Raw genomic sequence first — 20,988 nt, 5'->3', positions numbered from 1 at the left:
TTCAGAGAAAGATAGTATTCCCAATGTGTTCCTGAAGTATGGAGGATATCCACTAACTAAACAACTAATCACGTTATTTAATAATTTTATAACTCGTAATAAAATTCAAAATGAATGAACAACTAGTATCACTATTCTCACGTGCAAAAGAGGAGATAAGAAAGACCCACCCAATTACAGAGGGCTAAATCTACTCCGTTCAATTCTTAAACTCATAAAAAGGTTGTAAGAAATAAAATTAAAAAAAAATATAACCCTTACAGAGGAGCACTATGATTTTAGAACCAGTAGGTCAAGCACAGATACAATATTCATTGTTAGACAGCTTGTAGAAAAGTCCACTGAATGCAACAGACAAGCTTATTTTTGTTTTATTCACTTTTAGAAGGCTTTCGACATTATTCAGTAAACACATGTGATAAACGTGCTCTGTAGTAAGGCCATACCTTTCGGTTTAATAAAAACAATTGAAGACATTTATTCTAACAACTACATGCAGGCGTAAATTAGTTCCAGTTTATCTGGCTATACAGGGTGTTACAAAAAGGTACGGCCAAACTTTCAGGAAACATTCCTCACACACAAAGAAAGAAAATATGTTACGTGGACATGTGTCCGGAAACGCTTACTTTCCATGTTAGAGCTCATTTTATTACTTCTCTTCAAATCACATTAATCATGGACTGGAAACACACAGCAACAGAACGTACCAGCGTGACTTCAAACACTTCGTTACAGGAAATGTCAAAAGTCCTCCGTTAGCGAGGATACATGCATCCACCCTCCATCGCATGGAATCCCTGATGCGCTGATGCAGCCCTGGAGAATGGCGTATTGTATCACAGCCGTCCACAATACGAGCAGGAAGAGTCTCTACATTTGGTACCGGGGTTGCGTAGACAAGAGCTTTCAAATGCCCCCATAAATGAACGTCAAGAGGGTTGAGGTCAGGAAAGCGTGGAGACCATGGAATTGGTCCGTCTCTACCAATCCACCGGGCACCGAATCTGTTGTTGAGAAGCGTACGAACACTTCGACTGAAATGTGCAGGAGCCCCATCGTGCATGAACCACGTGTCGTACTTGTAAAGGCACATGTTCGTGCAGCACAAGTAGAGTATCCCGTATGAAATCATGATAACGTGCTCCATTGAGCGTAGGTGGAAGAACATCGAGCCCAATCAAGACATCACCAACAATGCCTGCCCAAAAGTTCACAGAAAATCTGTGTTGATGACGTGATTGCACAATTGCGTGCGGATTCTCGTCAGTCCACACATGTTGATTGTGAAAATTTACAGTTTGATAACGTTGGAATGAAGCCTCATCCGTAAGAGAACATTTGCACTGAAATGAGGATTGACACATTGTTGGATGAACCATTCGCAGAAGTGTACCCGTGGAGGCCAATCAGCTGTTGATAGTGCCTGCACACGCTGTACATGGTACGGAAACAACTGGTTCTCCCGTAGCACTCTCCATACAGTGACGTGGTCAACGTTACCTTGTACAGCAGCAACTTCTCTGAGGCTGACATTAGAGTTATCGTCAACTGCACGAAGAATTGCCTCGTCAATTGCAGGTGTCCTCGTCGTTCTAGGTCTTCCCCAGTCGCGAGTCATAGGCTGGAATGTCCCGTGCTCCCTAAGACGCAGATCAATTGCTTCGAACGTCTTCCTGTCGAGACACCTTCGTTCTGGAAATCTGTCTCGATACAAACGTACCACGCCACAGCTATTGCCCCGTGCTAATCCATACATCAAATGGGCACCTGTCAACTCCGCATTTGTAAACATTGCACTGACTGCAAAACCACGATCGTGATGAACACTAACCTATTGATGCTACGTACTGATGTGCTTGATGCTAGTACTGTAGAGCAATGAGTCGCATGTCAGCACAAGCACCGAAGTCAACATTACCTTCCTTCAATTGGGCCAACTGGCGGTGAATCGAGGAAGTACAGTACATACTGACGAAACTAAAATGAACCCTAACATGGAAATTAAGCGTTTCCGGACACATGTCCATATAACATCTTTTCTTTATTTGTGTGTGAGGAATGTTTCCTGAAAGTTTGGCCGTACCTTTTTGTAACACCCTGTATAGACAAGTTGACTAATTGAGCCTGCTACTCATGGGCGACGTGATAAAGAAGGTATTGTATGGTAGTGGTTATAGAATGGGGGACGAAGAAATAAAAATGAATTGTTATGCTGTTGATGCAGTTCAGCTATCAAACAGTGAAGATAACCTGTAGAAAATTTTACATACATTTAAAGAGGCAGCTTCAAACTTTTATATGGTATTGCCCACTCAAATAGCCAAAGATATGACCATTTCTGTGGAAACAATTAGATTCCAGTTGAAAATAAATGGAAAGACTCTTCAACAAGTAATAAAATTTGAATACATTCGTACTGAATTGTCCAGCAGAGGAAATGTTGGAGAAGAGGTTATAGAACAAGTATAAAAAGCAAACAAAGTGGTAGGGTATTTAAACAATACAATTTGAAGAAACAAAAATTTGACGTCCTACCCCCCTTAAGGCTCTGCATTCAATTGCCCTTCAGTTTCTTTTGTTATTTCCCAAAGGAAGTACACCATTTTATTTCTTTTAATCTGAACAGTATCGCTTTTCATATGCATAAAGACATTTAAGTTTTTTTTATCAAGTTTGAAAGTGGATTCCAATAGAAAACCGCCCACCTTGAATTCGCTTGAGATTTAACAAGTTAAGATTCATAAGCGCTTATAATTGTGTTTGTGTGTTTCTGTGTGTGTATGTGTGTGTGTGTGGGGGGGGGGGGGGGAATTGAATGTACAGTAATCGTTCATTAAAGGCTTTTGGGGGATTTTAATCTCCGCGGTGCTTAGCTTCAAAATGTACGCGGACTCGCTGTCCGTCCGCTCCAGAACAGAAACACAAGAGTCGAGACGGAAAGCGGCAGGCCGCTTTTCGCGCGCAGCGGAAATCTCCGCCAAGCCGAGAGCACGGAGTGAGCCGGGAAAGGGGCAGCTGGTGAGAGCAGAGCGGCCAGCCGTGTTTTCCGGCCGCGCGATCACAGACGCGGTCAGCACTCGTGGCGTCAGCTGTACCGAGGGCCGTCGCCATGGCGACGGCGGCTACGTGGGCGTGGCGGGTGGGGAGGGGGCGCGGGGCAGGGCAGGCCGGCAGTGCTCCGCGCCGGTGGCGCCCCACAGCCAGCCGGCGAGCCAGCGTCGCGTCGCGTCGCGCCGAGCCGAGCCGCGGTCCCGCGCCGAGCCGCGCAGCTGCCAGCGTCCGCCCGCCGGTGACACAGTGACGGCCAGTGACAGCGAGAGCCGCGACGCCAGCATGGAGGCCCCGCCAGGTGAGTGCCAGTGCGTTGCAGCGCAGCCCCGTCTCGCTCCGAAGTGGCCCATCCGCCGGCGTCGCGCCTGACCTCGGCGCGCGCGATCGATAGCTCGCAGCCGGCCGCGAGTGTGCGCCCCGCTCTACGGCTCTGCTCGCGTGCCGCTCCGCCGTTCGCACTGCCGCAGGCCCGGCCTTGGCGACGTCATCACGTGTGTGTTCGTACGACCACGCTCAGCTGCCGGGTGCACCGACTGGTAGCTCTGTCTCTCCCCGCCCTGTGATTTACTAGCAGTGTGTGTGGAACGTCACTTACGTTTCCTGGAGCAGTGACACCCTCGTGCGCATTAACGTCATTTGACAATTCTTCTGTAAGGGCTCGACAACTACCTGTTCAAACACAATCTGCTGCTGTTGGGTCTTCAGTCCGAAGACTGGTTTGATGTAGCTCCCAACGTTAGTCCATCCTGTGCAAGCTTCTTCATCTCTGCGTCACTACTACAACCTTCATCGATTTGAACCTGTGTTTTATAGTCGAGTCTTCGTCTCCCTCTACAATCCCCTGCACTCCTTCCACAATTACCAAACTGTTCTCAGGTTGTGTCTCATCAATCGATACCCTCTTTTATTCATGTTATGTCATAAATACTTCTCCAGTTCGATTGTTTTTTTCCTCCTCATTAATTATTCGAGCTAGCGATGTAATTTTTAAGACGCTCCTGCAGAATCACATATCAAAATCTTTTCTTCTTGTTTATGACGCACATACAGCTTCTGTACAAGGCTCAAGACAGACAACGTCTGAAAAGATTTGCTAACATTTAAGTTCATATTCGACGATAACAAATTTAACAATTGTTACGAGAGTTTCCGCACCGGTTCAAATTTTCGAAATATTTATTGTAAGAGCCTCAGTTGCAAATTGTCACACTTGGTAACTAGTTTCGATCACATTTAATGATCATCTTCAACTATGACTAATCGCAGATATTGAGCCGCGCGGGATTAGCCGAGCGGTCTCAGGCCGTGCAGTCATCGACTGTGAGGCTGGTCCCGGCGGAGGTTCGAGTCCTCCCTCGGGCATGGGCATGGGTGTGTGTGTTTGTCCTTAGGATAGTTTAGGTTAAGTATTGTGTAAGCTTAGGGACTGATGACCTTAGCAGTTAAGTCCCATAAGATTTCACACACATTTGAACATTTGAACAGATACTGAAAAGCCAAAATTCTTTCAAAAGTACGTAGTCAATAAAGGAAACAGCACAGTAGTACAAACATGAAACTTTCCATTTCATCTTGCATTTTACTCTTAGATGTTAGATGCCATGAAATGTTGCCACAGGTGTACTATTTTGCTGTTCTCTTTGTTTTACAGCTTTGACTATATTATTTTTAAAGAATTTTGCTACTCACTACTCATGATAAATCAGATCTGAAGATGATCCTTAAAATGATCAAAACTATTTCTCAGCGGTAACTACTTCCAGCTAACATAATTATAATAAATATTTCAAAGAGATATGGTAATTATCATTTCCAGAAATGTTTTCCCTACTAATGTCGGGGTGAATTTTTATATCGTTGGTATCTAAGCCATCGTCACTTACTTTGTTACTCAAGTAATGAAACTCACCTAATACGTTTAGTGTCTCGGTTCTCTTTCTGAATCTAATTCCGCGACCGTTGCCTGGTTCAGTTCGACTATACTGCATATGACTGAGGAAAGTGACAGCAGTGTCTTAACGGGGATGATTTACATTCGGTACTACTGTAATAATTTATGGAAGGATCTAAGGCAAAATCTGGATGCATCTTAAATATTTCTTTTATTATTATGTGTACGATTTATTTCGGAAGAAACGACAATTGCACATCACAACAACGACAATGTCATCAACGACTCAGAAGAAACTCGAATAGTTCATGTTTTATGAAGGAATTCGGTAGCGTCCTTTCATAGGGGACGATACCTGTTTCGCTTAAATCGATGTAGGGAAACCACGTAATACATAAACCAGGACGGATCGACGGGGATTTGAACCCTGGGTCGGTGTTCGTCTCTCCATCAAAAAGCCGGCTACTAAAAAACAGTACCTGGAGAAGAAACGCAATCAGTCGTAACGACTGCTTCTTTTGTAGCCAAGTATACGCTTTAATCAAACATCCTGCCAGTTTGCAACAGTGCAAAAAGCAAATACTTTTCAAGCTCCAAATGCGGCTGTCGGAAATACAAGATTGTCTCAGTTACAGAGGAATTTCCCGCCAAAGGCAGCGATTGGTATTCGAATCGCAGTCTGTTAAAAAGTTTTAATCTGACAAGTATATTTCGATTTCAGAACTTCTGTACCTGTTCGTTCTTCTTTCTTTCTTGGATGTTACTTCCATTATGATAAAAGTTTAAAATACGTTTTAATTTTCGCACTAGAGACAGAGCTAACTACTGGCAGATGTCTGTTGATGCCATATCGAAAGCACGACGCAGAGGACTATATCAGGGGTACTGTGTGCCTGATTTGTTGCAGACACATGTTCTAACCCAGAGATACTTTGTGAAAACATTTCGCAGTGGCAAATGCTACGACTAATGCCCAATGTGATTCTCTGCAGATTTCTGTACCTATTGAAAGGATTTCTGTTGGGGATCTTCTTTCTTAATATTCTCAGCTGTGCTGGAGTACGCAGATTTGAGACGCCTTCTCTTGATATAGATCGAACGAGGTGGCGCAGCGTTTAAAGGCACCAGATTAGTATTTGGAAGGAGGGCGGTTCAAATCCCTCCACGACCATCCTGCTTCAGTTTTTAAGCAGTCTCTGTAAAACACTAAAGGCAAATGATGATGTGGTTCCCTCGAAAAGAGCTCGTTCAATTTCCTTGCTCATCCTGCCGTAGAAAGGGGAGATTTTTATTCGGCTCTAACATCACCGCCGATGGGATGTGAAACCCCATTTTTCCTTCCTTGCTCTTAACACAACGCTGCGACATATAAATAAATGCCTTTGAGAAACATTATACACAATCTTCATCAGAAGAGGATCGATCACCCTTACAAGCAATGTACAGATGCTTTTGGGATGATTACTTGTTTTATTTTCTTTTGCAGGATTCCAACCCAGGGATCCCTACAACCAACTGCATAACATCAGAATAAAATATAGACTATGTACGTAATAAAAAACTACCATGTAACAAAGCGCATATAAATATATAAACACAGTTTCGAGATTTCGTGTTACAATTTGACTAATTCATAACGTACATGTAATGATAGGTTTACAAGGAATGAACAACATGCTATCACTGTTATGAAGAAGAAAAATTAATATTTACAACGATGTTGCATCTGTCCACATACATAAATGGATGTCGAATGTCAGCCTTATTTTGTACTACTGATGTGGTAATAGTACCAAGTTTGGCGTTAATGGTTGTTCTGGTCGTGGGAGTAATAATTGACGAATTAGTTTGTTGGCCGAGTAAGGCAGTATGCTGTAAAAGCTTTCAGATATGGAGCGAATCTCTTCTAAGACAAATTTCTAAGCGTGAAACTTCTTAATAATTGTTTTTACTTAAACTGCAATAACTTGAAGGGGTGAAACTTCTGAACTTATTTGATTCTGAAACTGATGAGCGAAACTGAATGCAAGTGAACCTGCTTAAACTGCTGACTGAAACTGTATGTACTGTCTCTTTGCTTGTCTTTATCATTTCATATCTGACCTACAGAACTTGCCCTGACAAACAGAACTCAAACTTTTCCTAGTCATTAATTACTCACAATATTCAAATAACGCTATCTGACTGCTTTAAAATTGATAAGCTGACTTCAAATAATTAATACAAAAGAATGTCCCTGAATTAGAAGAAATCCTAACAATAACCCATATATATCATAAGTCACTTACCTCGTAGAAAATCTTCATTACACGAACTACGGCAATGCACCAAACACCAATAAAGCCAGCTAAATAAAAGATTCTAACTACAGTAGGCTCTAACCATTAATAGACATGTGGTTAGCAAAGGAAAGATTTTGTTGCAGAGCAAACAATGTATTTACTTTAAGAATGTGACAACCAGTTCAAAAATTATATAATCATCCGTAATAAATCTCAGTGACAGATATACATTCAGACCGTCCGCTCACGCTAATACTACAAACTTCCAACACTGCTAATTTTTAACCTCTAACCTCCATCACTGCTGACTACTCACTCCCAGCTTCCATCACTGCTGGCCATTCACCTCCAACTACCATCACCGCTGACTGATAATTTCCAACTGCTAGTCCAACCAGGCACAGAGTCTCTTACAGAGTGCACACAGCACTGTCAGAGGTATTAATGCAGAGTGCTACATAGCGCTGCCAACATACAAACACATAAACAAGGTACATAGCCCCCCTGCTTCTCTCAAAAATTTTTACAGAATAGTTTGGGCAGTGACCAAGATTCTTTTGTTAAAAATTTTTCATATTAACGATATCAGCAAGAGGAAATGCACACAATTAGTAATATACTGTTGGTCAAAATCAAAATTGTCCTCACAGTCCCTAAAGACAGTCCTAATCATTCGTCAGAAGTAGACTATGACAGTTTTATGCACAAGGTCTGAGCAGTAAAAGAAAATGCACACAGAAGGAGTGGACCACCATGCAGTCTTGAAGAAGTAGTGCTGTCCTCCCATTGGAAACACAGTGCTGACTCTTTACATGAAGAATGGTAGTGGGCCACAAGAGAGCAAACCCACAGAAGAGTCAGTCAAAGTCTTGAAAATGTTGGTAGGTAGATCACCACAGAGCAGGCCCACGGTGTGCCTTGTAGAAATTATGATAGTAATGGGCCACCAAAAGTGCAGACCCACTGCAGTCCTTGAAGAGATGGCCAGCAGCCATCGGTTGCGACTGTGTGGGTGCACAGTCAGATCTGAAGAGTCTTGCGAATAATATACCAAGTCCATAAACTACCACTTGTGCACTCACTAATTTTTTGCAGTATCCTTAGAACCTGCAATGTTGTTAACCAGTCCCTTGCTGAGTTATCAACACAAGTGCAAGCACTAACACAGTGGTATAACAAGTGTCATATTACACATATACCATGACCAACAGAAATATGTGCTGTAAAATGAATCCCTACTCTTTACTTAACTTGAAGAACTGGTGTCTATACAATTTACAATTTTATGGCATAAAAATACAGTTACAAAGATACAGAAAACATCCTTCAATCAACAAAATGATAATACAGATAACATTTGTAGTAATACAGGCTTTACACAAAAATAGAAATAAGCATATACATCACTATTACAGGAATTATGAAATAAGTAAATAAATTTAAAAAATTAGAATATTCTTAAAAAAATTAACTTCACACATGAGCATTGAAAGAAAACATAACAGAATAAACAACGTCCAAACATCTACCCAAAGTAAAAAAAAAAAGACGTTAGATTTGAGGATAACAGTATTCCTCGTCATAGTGAACGCAGCTAAGTATTAGAAGGAAAAAAATTTCTACCAAGTTTATCTTATCAGGTAAACACACAGAGACAGGAAGAACACAGACATACAAACATCGCGGAACAACACAAAAGGAAAGGACAGGGTTTGTTTTCAGTGTAACATTTAGTACTGCAGTACTTTTGGTACTTCATTTCCAACAAAACCTTCATTTTATTCTCGGAGATCTCCCTTAGTTCAACATTGTTCCCAGAAAAAGTACTGTCTAAGCATGCTTTTTTGGTATCATACTTTCACATATTTCTTACCTCATCATTTGTTTCCAAGCAACTCCTACTTAACAAAATAATTGTTCTCCATTAACAATACTCTTTGGCCAAACTTTTTTCTTATAACTTCTCAATGCATTTTTTCCCAAATCATCACAGTCATTTTCATATATAGCATACCTCCTGTTAAACTAACTTAAATCTACTGAGCTCAAATACATAAACTAGAGAATGAGGCAAGGCAGCAGCACAAAACAGTTAACACAAACAGCAATGACAAGAAATGTAAATTGGCAAAGCAAGCAGCAGCATATTTAAATTAGCAAAGCAAATCCAACTTAACAACTAATATAAGGCAGCAAACAAGAGAAATAAATCATTGGTAAAACTGACTTAATACAGTAACACTATGTGAAATTCAGTAGAACAATGCCTCACAAATAGCAGCAGCAAATGCAATAACTTATACCTAAACATGAGAAAGCACAAGCAGAAAAAAATTACAGTAAAGACAGCAATGCAAATAAGGGAAACATCTGTTCACATCTTAATGTCTATGTCACATCGTATCACTAAAATGGTGCACCGCAAAAGCTTATTCTACCAAAAAATTTCCAACTCTTCAAAACGAAAATTATGTATGCAATTCCTGATACAAGTCCCTTCGCCTTTTTATGCTTCTTTCTTCTCCAAGTGCTCTTTTTTTAAGAATGTGAATCATAAGATTATTATTTAATGGATCTGTAGACAGAAAGTGTTTACATTAGCATATGTATTAAATTTTATTTTATAAAATCAATGCAAGAGCGCAGCTAGAAACTAGATATCAAAATACGAAAAATGTACAAAGCAAAGCATAAAAACATCATTCGCCAGCCGCTTGCAATTTCATAAGTCAGTAAAAAAAAAATTCTCAACTTTTGTAGAAAGATACTAGTCATAATCAGGTGTGCAACATAAGAACATTTCTCGTCAATTCATAAGCATTTCAGTAATTAGTATAAGGTACGATCTCCAAAATGTAATCATATGTTTCCAAGTAATAGTGTGTCGTGCTTGTGGTGCGTTCTGCAAAGAAATCTTAATAGTGAGGTAAATGACCTCTTTTCTTTCTACAGCTATGTGAGCACTTATGAAGTGATCTACCTACCAATCAACACAACAATATGTATATTTCAAAGCGGCTAGTGCGCAGCCCAGCGCAGTGTAACATCAAGATCACATACAGTTTTTACGAAAATATTTACAACAGCAATTTCAACTATAATGACAGTTTCACAGATTGAAAGTGTAAAGAAATGAAATCTCATAAGTAACAGTGTCCAAAAATTTCCGTCAGCATTGTGGTACTCACATTCACATATATATTCACCTTTCATAACTCTTAAAGTACAGTTCTTGGTTTCCAACATTTTTTCACAAACCAGAGTCCCCAACCACTACTCATTATTCATATACATATATGTCGATACTGCTTCAACATTTCATCATAATAAACACGTAACAATCACATTCCTCATATAGAATCACATTATTGATCACAAACATAGCTCAACATCATAATATACATCTTCATTATAATAACATCTCATAAAAGAGCAATCAAATCTCAAAATCGTCGTGGCTTCGTTCAATAATCTCAAAACACTTAAAAAAATTCTCTGTTTGTTTCAATAATGTCATCTACCTCAAACGTACTTCAAAACTCATAATCCCATACAAAACACATCATTCAAATCTTTCACAGTATTACAATGATTCCGAAAATATATGAAGAGTTTACAAAGTACAATTTCCTAAATGCAAATTGACTCAACTGTGTAATTACATAGGCATGAGTCACTGATATAGCGAAAAATAATTTTTAATTTCCTCTGCTAAATGTCTAGGTAGCTGTGTAATTCTGTGTTAGAGAAATATGGTACCAATATCTAAATTGTATAAGCAAATACCATATTAACTACGGTTCCTTGCACTTGCCACACACATGGTACACAAACTTGGCCTACCCCCATGAGGGATAATATACACTCATGCTCATAAATTTAGGATAATTGCAGAATGTGATGCCACACAACGTGGCACTACAAAAAACTGGTGCTAATAGCATAGGCACATATTGAACACACACGACACAGATCTGTAAGTCCACAGTATTGGTGATAAGTTGAGAAATTTGTCCCAAAACACATGTGCTACAAAACGCCACTGTTTACTGCACATGTACCCTGACATCAATATGGGATATGATCACCATGCACACATACACAGCCCGCACAACGGGTTGGCATGCTCTGGACCAGGTGGTCGAGTAGCTGCTGGGGCATAGTCTCCCATTCGTGCACCAGTGCCTGTCAGAGGTCCTGAAGTGTTGTAGGGGTTTGAAGACGTGCAGCCATACCTCAACCGAGAGCGTCCCAGAGGTGCTCGATGGGGTTTAGGTCTGGAGAACAGGCAGCGCACTCCATACGCCTGATATCTTCTGTTTCAAGGTACTCCTCCACGATGGCAGCTCGGTGAGGACATGCGTTATCATCCATTAGGGGGAACGTGGGACTCACTGCGCCCTAAAAAGGCAGACATACTCGTGCAAAATGATGTCCCGATACACCTGACCTGTTACAGTTCCTCTGTCAAAGACATCCAGAGGTGTACGTGCACCAATCATAATCCCACCCCACACCATCAAACCACGACCTCCATACAGGTCCGTTTCAAGGACATTAAGGGGTTGGTATCTGGCTCCTGGTTCACGCCAGATGAAGACCCAGCGAAAATCACTGTTAACACTATGCCTGGACTCGTCCATGAACATAACCTGGGACCACTGTTCCAATGACCATGTACTGTGTTCTTGATACCAGGCTCTATGGGCTGTCCTGTTACCAGGTGTTAGTGGAATGCACCTTGCAGGTCTCTGGGAGAATAAACCATGTCTGTTCAGTCGTTTGTAGACTGTGTGTCTGGAGACAACTGTTCCAGTAGCTGCGGTAAAGTCCCGAGCAAGGCTACCTGCAGTACTCCATGGCCGTCTGTGGGCAGTGATGGTGAGATATCGGTCTTCTTGTGGTGTTGTACACTGTGGATGTCCCGTATTGTAGCGCCTTGACACGTTTCCTGTCTGCTGGAATCGTTGTCATAATCTTGAGATCACACTTTGTGACACGCGGAGGGCCCATGCTACGACCTGCTGTGTTTGACCAGCCTCCAGTCGCCCTAGTATTCTACCCCTCATCAATATGTGTTCTTTGAGCCATTTTCAACACACAGTCACCATTATCACGTCTGAAAACGTCTGCACACCTACTCGCTGCACCATTCTCTGACATGCACCAACACACCTCTGCGTATGTGGACTGCTGCCAGCGCCACCGTGTGACGGCCGCAGGTCAAATGTACTATGGCCATACTCCGAGGTGATTTAAACCCGCAAACCGCCCACCACAGCGTTGTTTCACCATGTATCAGCATTATCCTTAATTTATGAGCATGAGTGTAATTATACCCTCAGATGTTGCAGATTAAATCTGTGGAATGAAACCGTCACTGTATCATAGTAGTTCAAAAATATTTCTTAAAAATATTCCAAGTACAGAAGATAATCACTCAAATACGTGTCCTGTAGCGCTAAACTATGCTTCCTGTTGTAAGATAATTTCTTTCATTGGATAATGGTAAAAATGTGCTAAGTGTCATAGTCATCGTCATCCATAAGCAACGTTCTCCAAAAATCAATGTACTTACCTTTGTCATATACAAAAGTAAAGGCTGCGTAAGTATTAGCATTTCAGCGGTGATGTCGGAGCAGTCTGCTGTAATACGTCATTGCATATCGTCGGATGGAGTTGATATGTCCTTGTAGAAAATGTCTTTCAGCTTTCCCCACTGAAAAAAGTCTACAAGCGGTAAATCTGGGGAGCAGGCCGGCCAACGATTTCGAAACAATTTGTGAAGACATGCTGTTGTACTTCGTGCACTATTGGCTGGATAGCCATCATTTTGTTACCACAGGGTCCTTCTAGTCTGAAGAGGAACGTCTAGCATCCGTACAAGACGGTCTGTTAGAAGGATGCAATACTTGTGCGCATTCAGTCTTCCGTCTCCGATAAACAGACTATGAGCTCACGGTTCGATATTTCACACAACACGTTTACACTCCGTGGACGCTGACGTTTCACCTGAAGAAGCCAGCGGGGATTGTCAACAGACCAATAGTGCATCTTTCAACGGTTTACCTGGCCATGATTACTAAATGTGATTTCGTCACTGAACGAGACACGTGATACATGTGGAGTATCCTGTCTTAAGGCCCATGAGCAAAAGTGAACACAATTCTCCTAGTTCTTTCCTTGCAGCTCTTGATGGAGAGAGATGTGACAGGGATTGGGGAAAAAAATGGAAATTTGCGGTAAGTTCTATGGGGCCAAACTGCGAAAATCATCGGTCCCTAGTCTTTGCACACTACTTAATCTAACTTACGCTAACGACAACACACATACCCATGCCCAAGGTAGAACACGAACCGTGACAAGGCGGCCAAGACCGCACAGCTACCCCGCACCCCGCGCGGCGACAGAAATGGGACCTTAGTAGATGAAGAATGTGTAGCTCAATTACTTCACTCTGCCACTTTCTCGTTCGATTTCACAAGAGCTAAAGGGCTGATTAATTGCAACAGCAGCAATAATGTTAATTTCCCCCTCCTCTGTCGCCATTTTTTGTCTTCTGTTAAACATAGTGTAGGTGTTATACTACCATTTCCACGTAACATCTACATCTACATCTACATCTATACTCCGCGAGCCACCTTACGGTGTGTGGCGGAGGGTACTTATTGTACCACTATCTGATCCCCCCTTCCCTGTTCCATTCACGAATTGTGCGTGGGAAGAACGACTGCTTGTAAGTCTCCGTATTTGCTCTAATTTCTCGGATCTTTTCGTTGTGATCATTACGCGAGATATATGTGGGCGGTAGTAATATGTTGCCCATCTCTTCCCGGAATGTGCTCTCTCGTAATTTCGATAATAAACCTCTCCGTATTGCGTAACGCCTTTCTTGAAGTGTCCGCCACTGGAGCTTGTTCAGCATCTCCGTAACGCTCTCGCGCTGACTAAATGTCCCCATGACGAATCGCGCTGCGTTTCGCTGGATCATGTCTATCTCTTCTATTAATCCAACCTGGTAAGGGTCCCATACTGATGAGCAATACTCAAGAATCGGACGAACAAGCGTTTTGTAAGCTACTTCTTTCGTCGATGAGTCACATTTTCTTAGAATTCTTCCTATGAATCTCAACCTGGCGCCTGCTTTTCCCACTATTTGTTTTATGTGATCATTCCACTTCAGATCGCTCCGGATAGTAACTCCTAAGTATTTTACGGTCGTTACCGCTTCCAATGATTTACCACCTATGGCATAATCGTACTGGAATGGATTTCTGCCCCTATGTATGCGCATTATATTACATTTATCTACGTTTAGGGAAAGCTGCCAGCTGTCGCACCATGCATTAATCCTCTGCAGGTCTTCCTGGAGTACGTACGAGTCTTCTGATGTTGCTACTTTCTTGTAGACAACCGTGTCATCTGCAAATAGCCTCACGGAGCTACCGATGTTGTCAACTAAGTCATTTATGTATATTGTAAACAATAAAGGTCCTATCACGCTTCCTTGCGGTACTCCCGAAATTACCTCTACATCTGCAGATTTTGAACCGTTAAGAATGACATGTTGAGTTCTTTCTTCTAGGAAATCCTGAATCCAATCACAAACCTGGTCCGATATTCCGTAAGCTCGTATTTTTTTCATTAAACGTAAGTGCGGAACCGTATCAAATGCCTTCCTGAAGTCCAGGAATACGGCATCAATCTGCTCGCCAGCGTCTACGGCACTGTGAATTTCTTGGGCAAATAGGGCGAGCTGAGTTTCACATGATCTCTGTCTGCGGAATCCATGTTGGTTATGATGAAGGAGATTTGTATTATCTAAGAACGTCATAATACGAGAACACAAAACATGTTCCATTATTCTACAACAGATTGACGTAAGCGAAATAGGCCTATAATTATTCGCATCTGATTTATGACCCTTCTTGAAAATGGGAACGACCTGCGCTTTCTTCCAGTCGCTAGGTACTTTACGTTCTTCCAGCGATCTACGATAAATTGCTGATAGAAAGGGGGCAAGTTCTTTAGCATAATCACTGTAGAATCTTAAGGGTATCTCGTCTGGTCCGGATGCTTTTCCGCTACTAAGTGATAGCAGTTGTTTTTCAATTCCGATATCGTATATTTCAATATTTTCCGTTTTGGCGTCCGTGCGACGGCTGAAGTCAGGGACCGTGTTACGATTTTCCGCAGTGAAACAGTTTCGGAACACTGAATTCAGTATTTCTGCCTTTCTTCGGTCGTCCTCTGTTTCGGTGCCATCGTGGTCAACGAGTGACTGAATAGGGGATTTAGATCCGCTTACCGATTTTACATATGACCAAAACTTTTTAGGGTTCTTGTTTAGATTGTTTGCCAATGTTTTATGTTCGAATTCGTTGAATGCTTCTCTCATTGCTCTCTTTACGCTCTTTTTCGCTTCGTTCAGCTTTTCCTTATCAGCTATGATTCGACTACTCTTAAACCTATGATGAAGCTTTCTTTGTTTCCGTAGTACCTTTCGTACATGATTGTTATACCACGGTGGATCTTTCCCCTCGCTTTGGACCTTAGTCGGTACGAACTTATCTAAGGCGTACTGGACGATGTTTCTGAATTTTTTCCATTTTTGTTCCACATCCTCTTCCTCAGAAATGAACGTTTGATGGTGGTCACTCAGATATTCTGCGATTTGTGCCCTATCACTCTTGTTAAGCAAATATATTTTCCTTCCTTTCTTGGCATTTCTTATTACACTTGTAGTCATTGATGCAACCACAGACTTATGATCACTGATACCCTCTTCTACATTCACGGAGTCGAAAAGTTCCGGTCTATTTGTTGCTATGAGGTCTAAAACGTTAGCTTCACGAGTTGGTTCTCTAACTATCTGCTCGAAGTAATTCTCGGACAAGGCAGTCAGGATAATGTCACAAGAGTCTCTGTCCCTGGCTCCAGTTCTGATTGTGTGACTATCCCATTCGATACCTGGTAGATTGATGTCTCCCCCTATTACAATAGTATGATCACGAAACTTCTTCACGACGTTCTGCAGGTTCTCTCTGAGGCGCTCAACTACTACGGTTGCTGATGCAGGTGGTCTATAGAAGCATCCGACTATCATATCTGACCCACCTTTGATACTTAGCTTAACCCAGATTATTTCACATTCGCATTCGCTAATAACTTCACTGGATATTATTGAATTCTTTACTGCTATAAATACTCCTCCACCATTGGCGTTTATCCTATCCTTGCGGTATATATTCCATTCTGTGTCTAGGATTTCGTTACTGTTCACTTCCGGTTTTAACCAACTTTCCGTTCCTAATACTATATGCGCACTATTTCCTTCAATAAGAGATACTAATTCAGGAACCTTGCCCTGGATACTCCTGCAGTTTACCAATATTACGTTAACTTTTCCTGTTTTTGGTCTCTGAGGACGGACGTTCTTTATCAACGATGATAATGTCCTCTCTGGTAAGCCGTCAGGTATTTTATCGTTTCGCCCAAGGGGGGGTCCCTCTAACCTAAAAAACCCCCGTGTGCACGCCACACGTACTCTGCTACCCTAGTAGCTGCTTCCGGCGTGTAGTGCACGCCTGACCTGTCTAGGGGGGCCCTACAGTTCTCCACCCAATAACGGAGGTCGATGAATTTGCAACCATTATAGTCGCAGAGTCGTCTGAGCCTCTGGTTTAGACCCTCCACACGGCTCCAAACCAGAGGACCGCGATCGACTCTGGGCACTATGCTGCAGATATTAAGCTCAGCTTGCACTCCGCGTGCGATGCTGGTTGTCTTCACCAAATCAGCCAGCCGCCGGAAGGAACCAAGGATGGCCTCAGAACCCAAGCGGCAGGCGTCATTCGTTCCGACATGTGCTACTATCTGCAGCCGGTCACACCCAGTGCGTTCAATAGCTGCCGGAAGGGCCTCCTCCACATTACGGACGAGACCCCCCGGCAAGCACACCGAGTGCACACTGGCATTCTTCCCCGACCTACCCGCTATTTTCCTGAGGGGCTCCATAACCCGCCTAACGTTGGAGCTCCCTATAACTAATAGGCCCGCCCTCTGTGACTGTCGGGACCTTGCCGGAGAATCGGCCACTGGCCCAACAGGCGAGGCATCCTGTGGTGGCTCGGAAACGATGTCATCACCACTAGGAAGCACCCCGTACCTGTTGGAAAGGGGTAAGGCAGCTGCCACGCGGCCAGATCCCACCTTCGCCTTTCGGCCAGGCACGCGAGAGCCCACCACTGTCCGCCATTTACCCTGGAGTGATGGCTGACCGGTAAGATGCTCACTGCCGGAAGACGCAGCGACATCAGGGGTTCCATGTGATTCCAAGGCCACCGAAGTAGGCATAGGTGTCACCACAGTTGCCCCAACGCCACTACGAGCCGACGCCTGCGCCTCGAGCTCGATGAGCCTAACAGACAAAGCCTCCACCTGCCCCCGAAGAGTGGCCAATTCTCCTTGCGTCCGCTCACAACAACCACAGTCCCTACACATGACTATGTTTACCCTACCCTATACGGTGACAAATTCCCAAGATAATCTTCTGATGAGCTACTCTGATAATCAAGAAACACTCACTGAAATACGAGACGCGAAAACTACGCTAGGTTTTCCCAGAAAAACTATTTAAAAGCTAAGCGCAGCAAATAAGTACAAAAACGCTTTATACAAACAGTACTCGCTGCTGCTGCTGGTGGAAGAGGTTGATAAATAATTGCAGAGATGGTTGACGTCTATTGGAATATCTTGCGGCATACAGCGTACAAGCGCAAATTGCATTCTGCCTACACCGTGAACGTGTCGGCTTTTTTCTGCATTGATAAATCCAATCGTCCACTCACGACCTACTGCTTGGACTGTCACACACTAACTAACTAGCAATCTGCAATGCACTCAAGGGCCGGCCGCGGTGGTCTCGCGGTTCTAGGCGCTCAGTCCTGAACCGCGCGACTGCTACGGTCGCAGGTTCGAATCCTGCCTCGGGCATGGATGTATGTGATGTCCTTAGGTTAGTTAGATTTAAGTATTTCTAAGTTCTAGGGGACTGATGACCACAGATGTTAAGTCCCATAGTGCTCAGAGCCATTTGAACCATTTTTTGCACTCAAGGAACACACAAACAACAACATTGTGCCCAGCAACTATGCTGACTGAGTGGCACAAACAAGTGTCGGTGTGGAAGAATTTCAGAATACGATATAACGTAAATGACTAGAGTCCTAAAACAAACTCCAGTGACATTCTAATTTACTCTACTTTTAGTCTGTTAATGTCAATAGCCATTGCTCCATTTAAAGAAGTGTATGTTTGCACAAAAAAAATCATCTAAGTATTGTTACAATCTGTGTATTGACTATCAGTACGAGCCCCTAGCTACCAATCCATTCTGTGAAAACGGCAAGTCGATAACACTTTGCATTTTCACAGTATTTTCGTGCAAGTTTTAGGTGGTTCACCCTGCCTTTACTGACGGAAAAAAATGGCAACACCAAAAAGGAGTAACGTGACGTAAACACAAAGTTGACAGGCGTGTTTCTATATCTGAAAGATATCTAATCAAATTTCACACCAGCCTCGTAAAAGTGGTGCTCGTAGCGCCACTAAGAGGATGCTAATCAGGTTTTCTTTAAATACACGCTGTAACGCTCGTGGGCAATTGTTATCATTGAATGGGACGTGGTGAGATGATGTTATTCAAGAATGCCTTTAAAGCGACAATGACGCCCTTATCAACTCCTCACTGAGTTTGAACGAAGACTTATAATAGAGCTACGAGAAGCTGCATGTTCCTTCCGCGATATTGCAGAAAGACTTGTCAGGAATGTAGCCACTGCGCATGACCACTGGCAGCGGTGTTCACGGGAATGTACAGTCTCAAGAAGACCAGCCTCCGGATGGCACGTGACACTACCGAGAGGGAAGACCATCTTGTTCGGCGTATGACTCTGTCGCATCGTACTGCATTTGCAGCAGCAATTCGCGCAGCAGTTGGCACCACAGTGACACAACGAACTGTTAGAAATCGGTTGCTTCGAGGAAATCTCTGAGCCAGACGCCCTGTAAAGTGCTTTTCACTGACGCCAAACCACCGCCATTTGCGACTTCAGTGGTGCCAAGCAACAGACCATTGGAGGGCAGGGTGCAGATCTGTTGTGTTTCCGATGAAAGCTGGTTTGACCTCGGTGCCAGTATTGCCCTTTTGTTGGTCAGGAGGCGGCCAGTTGAGGTCGTGCAATTAACCTGTCTGCATGCTAGACACATTAGACCTACACCTCGAGTTATGGTCTGGAGTGCCATTTCGTAAGACAACAGGAGCACTCTAGATGGTTCAAATGGCTCAATGACTCAACTGCTGAGGTCATTAGTCCCCTAGAACTTAGAACTAGTTAAACCTAACTAACCTAAGGACATCACAAACATCCATGCCCGAGGCAGGATTCGAACCTGCGACCGTAGCGGTCTTGCGGTTCCAGACTGCAGCGCCTTTAACCGCAATGCCACTTCGGCCGGCAGCACTCTAGAGGGTACCCCACGCATCCTGACTGCAAATCTGTACGTCAGTCTGGTGAATCATCCTGTTATGCTGTCAATCACGAACAGCTTTCCAGGGGTGTTTTCTAGCAGTATAACGCTTCCCCACATAACGCTGTTGTAACCCTACATGCTTTGAGAGTGTCGACATTTTGCCTTGTTCTGCTCGATCACCAGATATGTGTCCAATCGAGCACACATTACCCATCATCGGGCAACGACTCCACCTCCATCCACATTCGATATTAACTGTACCCGTATTGACCGACCAAGTGCAACAGGCAAGAAATTCAGTTGCACAAACTTGTATCCGGCGGCTGTACAACACAATGCATGCACATTTCCATGCTTTCACTCAACTTTCTAGCGGTTACTCCCATTATTAATGTACCAGCATTTCACATTTTCAATAGCTTATCTCGCGCTTATATTAACTTGTGATCTTGTAATGTTAATCAGTTGAATATGTTCCAAGATAAATGTATTGCCGAGATTTGATTCTGTACATTAATTTTTGGTCTTGCGGTTTTTTTCCGTCAGTGTATATTAAGTCCGTCGCTAAACGGAACATTGTGACACTGCAGCGCTAATAGGATAGACGTAGAAAGCATTGCCATCTTCACGATACAGGCGAATTAGTCTTACAGTAATAGTGGGAAATACACTGTTGTTCTTGTTGTTGTGGTCTTCAGTCCTGAGACAGGATTGATGCAGCTCTCCATGCTACTCTATCCTGTGCAAGCTTCTTCATCTCCCAGTACCAACTGCAGCCTACATCCTTCTAAATCTGCTTAGTGCATTCATCTCTTGGTCTCCCTCTTCGATTTTTACCCTCCACGCTGCCCTCAAATGCTAAATTTGTGATCCTTTGATGCCTCAGAACATGTCCTACCAACCGGTCCCTTCTTCTTGTCAAGTTGTGCCATAAATTCCTCTTCTCCCCAATTCTATTCAATACCTCCTCATTAGTTATGTGATCTACCCATCTAATCTTCAGCATTATTCTGTAGCACCACATTTCGAAAGCTGCTATTCTCTTCTTGTCCAAACTATTTTTCGTCGACGTTTCACTTCCATACATGGCTACACTCCATACAAACAGTTTCAGAAACGACTTCCTGACACATCTATACTCGATGTTAACAAATTTCTCTTCTTCAGAAACGCTTTCCTTGCCATTGCCAGTATACATTTTATATCCTTTCTACTACGACCATCATC

General features: G+C 43.0%; 1 protein-coding gene across 2 annotated transcripts in view; it reads left to right on the top strand.

The window, feature by feature from the left end:
• LOC126162199 (schwannomin-interacting protein 1 homolog) overlaps window positions 1–20,988 on the top strand; it is a 1,363,715-nt gene that overhangs the window by 317,512 nt on the left and 1,025,215 nt on the right. Inside the window, exon 1 of one of the 2 annotated variants that reach the window (XM_049918536.1) lies at window positions 3,268–3,352. The exons of the other annotated variant lie outside the window; for it this stretch is intronic. The gene's annotated coding sequence lies outside the window, so the exon portion shown is untranslated. Of the gene's footprint in view, window positions 1–3,267; window positions 3,353–20,988 lie in introns of those variants that run through there. 2 annotated transcript variants of the gene reach the window in all.

This window comes from Schistocerca cancellata, chromosome 2 (assembly GCF_023864275.1).
Source record: "Schistocerca cancellata isolate TAMUIC-IGC-003103 chromosome 2, iqSchCanc2.1, whole genome shotgun sequence".
NCBI classification, from domain to species: domain Eukaryota; kingdom Metazoa; phylum Arthropoda; class Insecta; order Orthoptera; family Acrididae; genus Schistocerca; species Schistocerca cancellata.
Note: the sequence above shows the minus strand (reverse complement) of the source record. Positions and strands in the feature narration are given on the sequence as shown.